A 10,276-nucleotide genomic window follows, 5' to 3' on the forward strand; every position below is an offset into this window, starting at 1 on the left:
GCAACGAGTTTCCATTGATGCGCTGCCAAACACTTTGTTTCTTTTTCCTTGTGACTGTCTATCAAGCTGAATAAAGTGGACGCTCGTTGCTCATGTCTAAAAAGAACGACTCGGCAAACTACCTGTGTACACGATGCACGATGCTGGTTTGGAGACTCCGCAAAGATCGAATATAATCTTTTGACAGTCGAAGCGATTGTGTCATGTGCGCAATTTTCTCATCGGACGTACAGCTTTCGAGATATTGCTGTATTAGAATATTAATTTAATAGGATAACATCTCGAAATAATTTTACAGTTTTACTTGTTAGCACTGCCAATATAAAAATAATAATAGAATTATGTAATATTTAATTTTCCAATAACATATTCAATGATTTTTGAAAGTCCAGCTTTATAAAGAATTGATCACATCACATCATTCATGCTACATTTGTAATAACAATCATAATGGTCAATTTAAGATTGATTGTCTGCAGACAATTGGGCACAATAGAGATCGCGGAGTCCCCGAAAGAACCATCATCGCGCGCGTTTGCCCGGGGATAAATCTTTATATCTGGTGTGTGGTGGTGACTAACCTGTCCGTGTGTTTGTTTGTGTGCCAGCAGGTGGCCTGTGACGTTGTGACCGTGTACTCTCGATCGGAGTCGCCGTGCCATGTCAGTCTCAGTCAGTCAAATCGGTATCGATCGTTCGCTCGATCGGTCGATCGATCAGTCACGATTCCCCGGTCAGTCTCTCGATCAGTCTATCTGTGTCTGTCGGTGCCTGTATAAAGAACAACACCCGCTCAAACGCGCTCTCACTTCCGCCGTAAGATCCTCCGCCCGGTCGACCTCTTCTCTCTTCTCATCTCATCCCCACGACCTTTCGCGCGCTTATACCATCTATCCACGAAGGCGCAACACCGCTCATATTTTGCGATCACATCGAAAGTTGCGTCTCGTGTCTTCTCGATCGCGGCTGCACACGCGAAACGTAAGAGGATTCACGGAATATGCTGGACGTACGTGCGAAAAATCACGAGCGAGAAATTGTGCAGAGGAACACGATGAAGAGAGCCAAGAAAGTGGAACGGAAAGTGAAGAATACCAACGACCGAGCTGGGTTTCTCGAACGAAGCTAACGCACCACGTTAATTGTCTGTCCTTCCTGCGTGTATATATATATATATATATATATATATATATATATGCAGATATATAAATAAATTATACATATATGTACATATACATATATGTGTACGTGTGTATATGTGCGTGCATACGCGCGCGTGTCGAGAGCGCGACGAGACTTCTTGTGGCTGATTAGCGGTAAATGTGCGGCGTTTCTTTTCATCCTAAGATGAAAGGGGTTAAAAGTATGAGAAACGAGCTGTGTAAGGAAATTTCTTATACATAACTATACATATACATACATGTTCATAAATCGGATTATCGACTGAGAACTATTTTTATCGGCTCTATCGTCGAGATCGCTGTCAGCGCTTTTCACAGCGTCTGTTTATATAATATATAAATATACATATACATACACATACACATACACACGGCGAATATATGCGTCACGGCGAATTGGACGTCTAGGCGAGATGATATGTGTGTATGGAAGAAAAAAGACGCGAGAGAAACGGAGGCTGGAAAAGGAAACGCGAATGAATGAACAATGATCGTGCGGGACCGACGCGCGTGCGATTTCTTAGGTTTTAAATCGTGCAAATATATACCAAAAACGAAACGGATACAAAGAAACAAACAAAAACCGATAGGTAGCGAAGAAATGAATGTAAGAAACATTTTGTAGTAATGACCTTTGTGATAAGATTATATCGTATATAGGGGACCGGATTTGGGGCAAAATGAAGCTGGACCGGATCGCTCAGAAGTAACACATCAGGCGTCACGCGTTAATCCGCGTATTGAATTTTATGCCGCCACTGGAAACGCTTCGCGAACGTAGAAAAGTACACGAGATGCGAGAAATTTTTAACGAGTTTTAATGTCGGACGAGTTTCCCGACCGCGCACTTGCATCGTCTTCTTCGTCGGATTCACAAGTTGCACACTTTAATGCAATTCTTATGCAATCTTAGCTCTTCGCGAAAAAGCTGGATGCGGGACCGATCCTGTGGACAAGCTGCTTGAATCGACTCGAGTTAAAAATCCACAATACGATATACGGAATGCGAGATAGAAAGATATTGTACTAAGAATGATTGTATAATTGTGAAACAATTTTGCATTCGAAAAAAAGAAGATAAATTCACTCGAGTAGGGTTGCATCAGCGCGTAAGATATTTTGAAATAATTCATTCGTGACGCCGAATATAAATTTGCTTTTTGAAAGTAAGTGGAAAAACATTTTAGGTTTTGGGGGATCAAAATTCTGTCGATCACGTACCGGTTTGTAGAAGGACCTCGGATAATTATAAATTAACGATGTGCTTTTTATGTGTGAGATTTATCTTTTCATTATTTCTAAGGTAATCGACGCGATCGAAATACTTATTAAATCCTATCGAGAGAAAACAAATATATCGATGCTTACGTCGCAAATAATACAGCTGGCTTTGATTCAAGCAAAATAGATACTTGGACATTTTGCTTTTAAATGCAGATAAAATGCAAATGACGAAATTTCAAGTGTCGCGTGAATGTTTTCGAAATCACGTAATGGAACGATAAATATAAATGTTTTCAGCTCGAGATGACCAACGCGAAAGTCGATTGCATGACGAAGCTGTGCGATAATTGTATTCGAACAAATCAAAACCGTCGTGCAAGGATATACACAGGGTTAGTGACTAAAAATAAGTAATTCTAAGTGCTCTAGTCTGGATGTATGAACGCCTTCGTGAATGTTAATTTAATATGAAAATGTGAAACATCTTAGAGTCGATCGCATAAGTGAATCATGTTATTTAATAGAAAATCATCATTGTAAAATCTTAAATTAATACAAAATAATATCTCTTTTTTTGTATAATTTTAAATTTTGAAATTATTATTCTCAATTTATTTAAATCTTACACATACACATTACGAGAAATAACATACATATATATAAATGCTTTTTGTATAAAAGATACTTTAATATATACATCTTTTTAGAGAAAAATTTTTCTTTCAACATATATATTTAGTATAATATCAAATTGTAAAAATTTTTCCCTTGGAAGAAATGCATATTAATTGATTAATATTCACTGATTAATATTATTAATTGTGAGATGATAACATTCACGAGATGCTAGGTACTTAATTATATTACATAACAATATACATTCCAATAGAAATGTCCAAAAAATATTTAAAAATCATCTAAAAAACATAATTTTTGTTATCAATCTTTGCCTTTTGCAGAAAGAGAAATATGTCGTTTGATTTTTTTTATTTTTTATTAATTTTAAGCCCTAATGTCGATTGAAACAATGCTCTTAAATCGTTTCCTATATTTCTTGCAATCGTCAATATTATTGAAATTCGTTAAAATTGCTTTTAGAATTTTGCTTAAATTCTGCTTAAATTTGCTAGAATATTTAAGTGACGGAATCTTGCGTAGCTTCTTTTCGATGTTTTTGGAGACATCTTTTTCTCTCATTATCGTGTCAAATAATTCTTCTTATCCATACTTCAAGTTTTGATAAAATATATGTCCTTCTAAATCATGTTCTTTTAACAAATTTTTTTTCGTCTTTTCTCGCATAATCTTGTTTACATTGAGCAAAGCAAACCCTGCGTGCATTCAATTATTGAATGATAATATAATTTTTGTTTCTTTTTATAAAAAATGATTGTATTCTATTATTCCGTTTTTATAGTTCTTTGAAATATTTTAAGTAAAACAATCACACAATGTCTCTACTTTAAGAGTTAAAATAAAAAAATAGCATGAACAGAGTCATTTATTATTGTACTTGCAATCAAATCACAGAATTTATTTTCATTTAAAATAATGAAAATAACGTATTGTGACATAACTATAGAAAAGTTTATATTGTTCATATTTTGAATGGACCAACAAATTTAAATGAAGCAATGAACTTCTTTTCAGAATTTTAAATACTTGGAAAACGAAATAAACTGACTTCGTCTGTATTATTAGTTATTGTCATTCACGATTAAATGTACGTGGTCTTATTTTGTTGTTAATAACATTAAGATGCACAGGCGTACGTCAAACCAAATAAATGGAGCAACCGGCGTTATTGCAGAGAAAATTTATGCGTATAGATGATTTTTATCCGATATTTGCGATTATATTTGACAAGCAGATAACACATTGTGCTCCGTATGAAAACCAAAGATGTGTCTATTAATTAATTGATGTACTTACGCAACCTTGACGATTAATTCGAACCAGTGTTGAATGTCCACGCACAAATAAAAACTCAAGTATTTATTTGGAGATTTTGTGAAATTATATCTAATGAAACTAAAACGTATCAATTAGTTAAATTAAAATATTCAAAATGATCAGTCATATGATCGTATAAATAAATATTTGATAAGAAATATTTAAAAAATAAATATTTCTAAGATATAGTGAAAAAAATATTTAAAAAATAAATATTTCTTAAATATAATAGAGAAATATTTAAAAAATAAATAATTTTGTAATCAACATGTAGAGAGGCTATGCGTGGATAGTCAACATTCTCTGATTTACATACGTTAAACCAATTAATTAACAATAGGAAACGAGCACGCGTACACATTAGTCTTGTGCGTACATACAAATAGAGCCTAGTCACAAATATCGTTAACGAATGAAAAATCACTTTTATGTTCATGTCATTTTCATTATCCTCCTCCAGCATGTGCATTGACACTATTGTTAATGTTCGTACGTTTATTATGGCTATTATTAGTATACTATATTTACAATTATTATTATATATTATATCTCCATTTTTGCTAGTTATACTTCTGTTGCTCTACGTTGATTAATATTATTATTAGAATTATTATTATCTATGATTATATTATTATTAGTTAGATTAGATTATTTTATTATTAGTATTATATGTTTATATTACTGTAGTACTCTTCTGTCAATGATGGTAATATCCCATTGTTGGCATTTATTATTACTATTATATGACTATTATTTCTATATTACTTGTATTATTACGTGCACTTTGCGCGATAGCAATCGCAATTATCTGTTATTGTTGTCAATATCGATCGCTCGCTCATTTAGTGCCGACAGACTATCAGTTATAATGACAGATCAATTTAGGATCAGAATTAGATCATCCGGGTATTCTTATGTCCGTTCTTACAGGACACTAACGTATGCACGAATGTTTTACTCGTTATAGAAACAAATTAAGTATCTGTGCGATTAATAAATGATCAAATTAGGATCACTTATTGAGACGGTTTCTAAATGATATATACATACATATTATTATGTATACATATATGTTATAATAATGCGGATAATGTATTTGTGATTACTAATTCATTTTTTATTTTTTATTATTCAAAGATATTATTCAAAGATGGATATAAATGTTATACATATACTTAAAAAAAAAAATAGAAACGGAAAGAACTCTTTTGCATTAATATAGTACGAATCACATATTCTTTATTCTTATTCAATTGAAAAATATAGAGTTTTATTCTCATGTACAGTTATTTTTGTTTATTTTTTATTGTTATAAATAATCGCCGTATATTAATAACATAAGAACCGATCAATTTGATGATCCTGTTCGATCAATGTTTCAATGGCACGGCCGTTTATTTAAATTACTATTTTTACAATCGTAATCTACATTTATTGAATATATTTTTGTTTCTAAATGTTTGAATTATTATCTCGTAAGACTATTGTTATACCGTTGAGTATATTGTCTTTGCGTCGTTAAAAATTTGTCATGCTTCTTTATTTCTGGTTTTTTACATGCTAGAAATCTAATCTGTTCTTTTTCTTTAATTTGTTCGTTTGCCGCATTTTTCTCCTGGGATGCAAAAATGTATGTCTTTTTTTTTATTAAAAGATGGGATGCATCGCGATCGAAATTATGAATCATGTGCAATTCAATGCAAATTGACTCTTAATTGAGTGTCGGTATTTACATGTAGGCATACATTGTTAAAATCATACATTAGTTTTATAGAAAAAAATAAATAATAAAATTAAAATTATTGTTTTGATAGAAATGCTAAAATAAAATTAATTAAACTGTAAAATTTAAAATAATAGCAAGTATTAAAATAATATATATGCGCCAAAATGAAACATCGAAATTCCGACAATATCACTACATTTGCTTCCATTCGACTCTGTCGCTTTAGATATTGCATAGAGGAGAAAAGAGTGCGGTATATTTAGTACTTAAACAATTGCAAGAAGTACTTATGCGAATATAAAATGTAATTTATCAAAACACGAATTTAAGAGCGACAATTCCAGAAATTTATAAACTACAATTATTTTATTAATAATTATATTATAAGTTACGCGATATACATATATAGAGAAGTATTTTTGTTCCAAGTGAATATTCTTTTTTGATTAAAGTATATGTGACTTAAAATAAAAATCACCGAAATACGCGAAAGAAAGACGCGATTAATCCCATTCTTTTAATTAGATTCGTTTAATTTCTCGATGATCGAAGAAAAATCGTGCGAACAGAGTATCGAGACTTATTATTGCGGTACCCCATGTGCGCATTGCGACAGCTTTTCATGTGCGCGCGTATGTACAAGTCGGGTACACACACGCACTTATGTTCGGGCATTAAATGTACTTTTGTGTATGTATTTCTGTAAACGTACGCAGATGTATACATATGATGTGAATGTCTGCGTGCGCGATAGTATTCACCTTCTGTCGTCACGTGTAACGCCGCTCCGCATTTAATCGTAATTATCCATCTTTTGTTTAGTTCTTTCTTTTTTTTCTGTTCTTTTTTGTTCAATTTGCTGACCAATTTTTGGTTTCAAATGGCCGACGACGAAATCGCGGAGATCGCGTCGACATTATATATATATATATATATATATATATATATATATATATATATATATATATATATATATCGTTGAGTATACTTATATATTTTCTTTTCTGTTTCGCTTGATCTGTGCAGAGCGCGATCAGCATGTGGCGTATGTTAAAAATAACAATACATATATTTATTTTGTTGTTTTAATTTTTTTTTCTTCGCTTTACTACCACTCCTATGATCCTGACTCGTTAATTGCTGTATTTAATCACCGTACCTTCTAGCAGAAGCTACAGAAAAATTTTGCAAAGTCCCTAGCTATTTTTCTTTACTATATATATACATTATGATCTCGTTTTAATTCCTTGTAGACAGGATTCCCTTTGCAGCTATCAGAAATGAGAGTTTTAATAAATTTTATTATTCATTCATTAATGAAAAAAAAGTTGCTAGATAATTTATTTGAATATGACGTCAAATATTTTTATATACAATATTGTCACGATAATGATAATTTATCGATTGCAGTATTAAACAGCGAAAATCTTTTGTAAGTTTAATAAACACACAACATTTAAAGAGTTAATTTATCATAAAAAGTTTCATGTACGTATTTTTTTCATTGTATATAACTACATGTGTACCGCGTGCTCCAAAAATGCTAATAATGTAATCATAGCAACTACTAAAAGAAAGATATATATTGTAAACAAATAACTACATTTTTTCCGAATTTTACAATTTGCTTATAATTTTATAAAAGTTGTTATTTTTCTCAATATTTATCAGAATTACGCGCTTGTTTTACAAATAATATAAATTTTATGTTAAAAATTTGCAAATGTAAAAAAAATACGAATTCATATAATTATTTTAATCTTTCATAGATTAATATAATTTCAAGAAGTAATTGAACAATTCAGCTCCTTTGGCCAATTTCGTGAAATGGGCCAAATTTAATAAATTAATAAATAATTAAAAATAAAAACAAATTAAATTATTGATTATCACTATTTTTAAAAAATAAAAATTATAAAAATAAATTCAATATGATTCAGTATTAATATCAATAAGTGGAATGTATAAATTCATCAAAAAAACAATAATACAAAAATATTTTGTTTAGATTTTTCCATTCAAAAATATACACTTCCAAAATAAATGGCTCATGTTATGCTATATCTAGCTTATTTTAATATTCTTTACTGTTTCACGATTATTTAATTCAATACTTATTTATATCAAGTTGACTCAATTTCCACTCAAATATAAACTAAATTCAAACAACAGAAGTTGCTGTTTTTCCAGCGGCAAAATTTTTACCAAAATATTCTTGCACTATGTTATGTATGCAATTGTTGCAATTTTGTATCTTCATCGCGTCGATACGTATCAAAATTGAATAATTCATAAATGGAAAAAACGAGAAGCGCAATGTCGTGCGTTCGAATGACTGACTAATGGTCCCTTGGAACAATTTATTTCTAACTTTGATTAAGCAATGCGATGATATTTTTTCGTTTATGGAGAGATTAATTGGTAATGTTATTTTTTTTATTATAATCTTGATTTTTATATATCTTATATGTTTTGTACATAAAATTATGTCTTTTAGGGCGAACTAAAAATGTTCGCACTTTTTTTGAAACTGTCATTTTTTTGTAACTTTCAAATTAAATATAAAATTATAGTTTTCAATTTAGTTATAATTGATATGTTATCAATTAAAATAATCTATAATTATCTATAATTTCTATTCCTTTTTTTTGTTTCTAAAATACGTTCACGTTAAAAAGTAAAGTATTATTTTAAACTGAAATCCAATTTGAATCAAACACTTATCATACTTTTACATATTGGAGACTTGACCTAAGAAACTTTACTTTTAATATTATTAATTATTTAATATTATATTTTTAGAAAATTATTTTTTGTTGAAAAGATTGTGTTCTCCAAAGTATACTAATAGCATTGCAAGAAGTTGTAATTGTTAATGAAAACATTTGTAAAGTACAAAACGCGAATGTGAAGAGAATTTTCTGTAAATAATTATAATAAAATATTTAAAAAAATATATACTATATATAACTTTTCTTGAGATGTTTTTCTGGTACTAACAATTTTTTTCTAATTTCAATAATTGTGTCAAGCCTTCGATTACATAATTATGTATAAAGTGCATCATTTTTATGCGAAAATATATACGAGCTATATAGAATCCGGACATACATCCGTAACAATCATTTGGCGAACTAGCATGTAAATTGTACATAGGCCATATCTAGATCGTAAGGATATTTTTTGTATGTAGCAAAATCCTAAGTGAATTATTATATCGTTATCGATTTTGCAATGATCTTGCGGAGAATAACGTGTGTTCACAGTGGCGCAAGGAAGAGATTACAATGTCTGGATTCAATTTCAATAAGCTTGTCGGATATATTATAATGCATAAATATTTATGGATATCAATTGCAATTGCACGGAAAGTCGGAACATAAAATTATGAAGCATCTTTTTTTATCATATTCTTTCTATTTTTTAGTTAATAAAAGATTGCGATAAAGATATGAAAGAAACTCTAAGAATAAAAAGAAAAACTCTCTGTCTTTTAAATAATGTAAAATTATTAATTTAAATGACATTACCATTTAACGATGAAAGTACAAGATGTGAACTATTGTTGTTCTTGTAATATATATGTGGAACAAAATCGGTTAGTTAATAATTAATTGGAGCATATTATATACTTGAAATTAAAGAAAATTATTAAAAATGTCGAGGAACTAAATTCCTACGTAGATTTTCTTAAAGGTAAAAATAGATTAAATATTTAATCTTTAGAAAAAGAATCTTTTATACAACGTGTTCAAATTTTTTTATTATCACAATATTTTGTAATTAATTTCTGGCTTTCTTTTAAGAAACTAGTTTAGACATTAATATTTATCGAGTTAAATTACAAAAGACAAAAAAATTTTTATAAGTTAAGCAAAAAGAAAACAGTAAATAAAATAATAAAACTTTATATTATTTTATTCTACGTAAACTTTTCCTATGTAAACAAAATGGGACTTAAAAAAAGGCTGAGAAAATTTTTGTTAAAGGGAATTTTGATGAATGTTGTAGATTAAAAAGTATGTTAAAAGCCAATAATTATGTATTTTCTCCGATATTACAAGCTTCCTTTCGACAAGAATTTCGAATGTGTATCGATAAACCAAGTGGAACGAACAAGTGAATGGCTGCCGAGTTTGTTACTCTTATCATGTAAATATCAGTCATAATGTTGCGTGTTTAACTTGTAGAG

The 10,276-nt window shown here is 29.9% G+C and overlaps 1 protein-coding gene across 16 annotated transcripts in view; it reads left to right on the plus strand.

The window, feature by feature from the left end:
- LOC145972070 (CUGBP Elav-like family member 1-A) overlaps nucleotides 1-7,173 on the plus strand; it is a 491,882-nt gene extending 484,709 nt beyond the window's left edge. For 14 of the 16 annotated variants that reach the window (XM_083100293.1, XM_083100292.1, XM_083100295.1 and 11 more), the window contains one exon: nucleotides 609-7,173. The gene's annotated coding sequence lies outside the window, so the exon portion shown is untranslated. The remainder of the gene's footprint in view (nucleotides 1-608) is intronic. The other 2 variants (XM_083100296.1, XM_083100297.1) reach the window with 1 other exon arrangement.
- The last annotated feature ends 3,103 nt before the right edge of the window (nucleotides 7,174-10,276 follow it).

This window comes from Camponotus vicinus, unplaced genomic scaffold (assembly GCF_025532165.1).
Source record: "Camponotus vicinus isolate PSW18456_S1 unplaced genomic scaffold, iyCamVici1.0 SCAF_5, whole genome shotgun sequence".
Taxonomy (NCBI): domain Eukaryota; kingdom Metazoa; phylum Arthropoda; class Insecta; order Hymenoptera; family Formicidae; genus Camponotus; species Camponotus vicinus.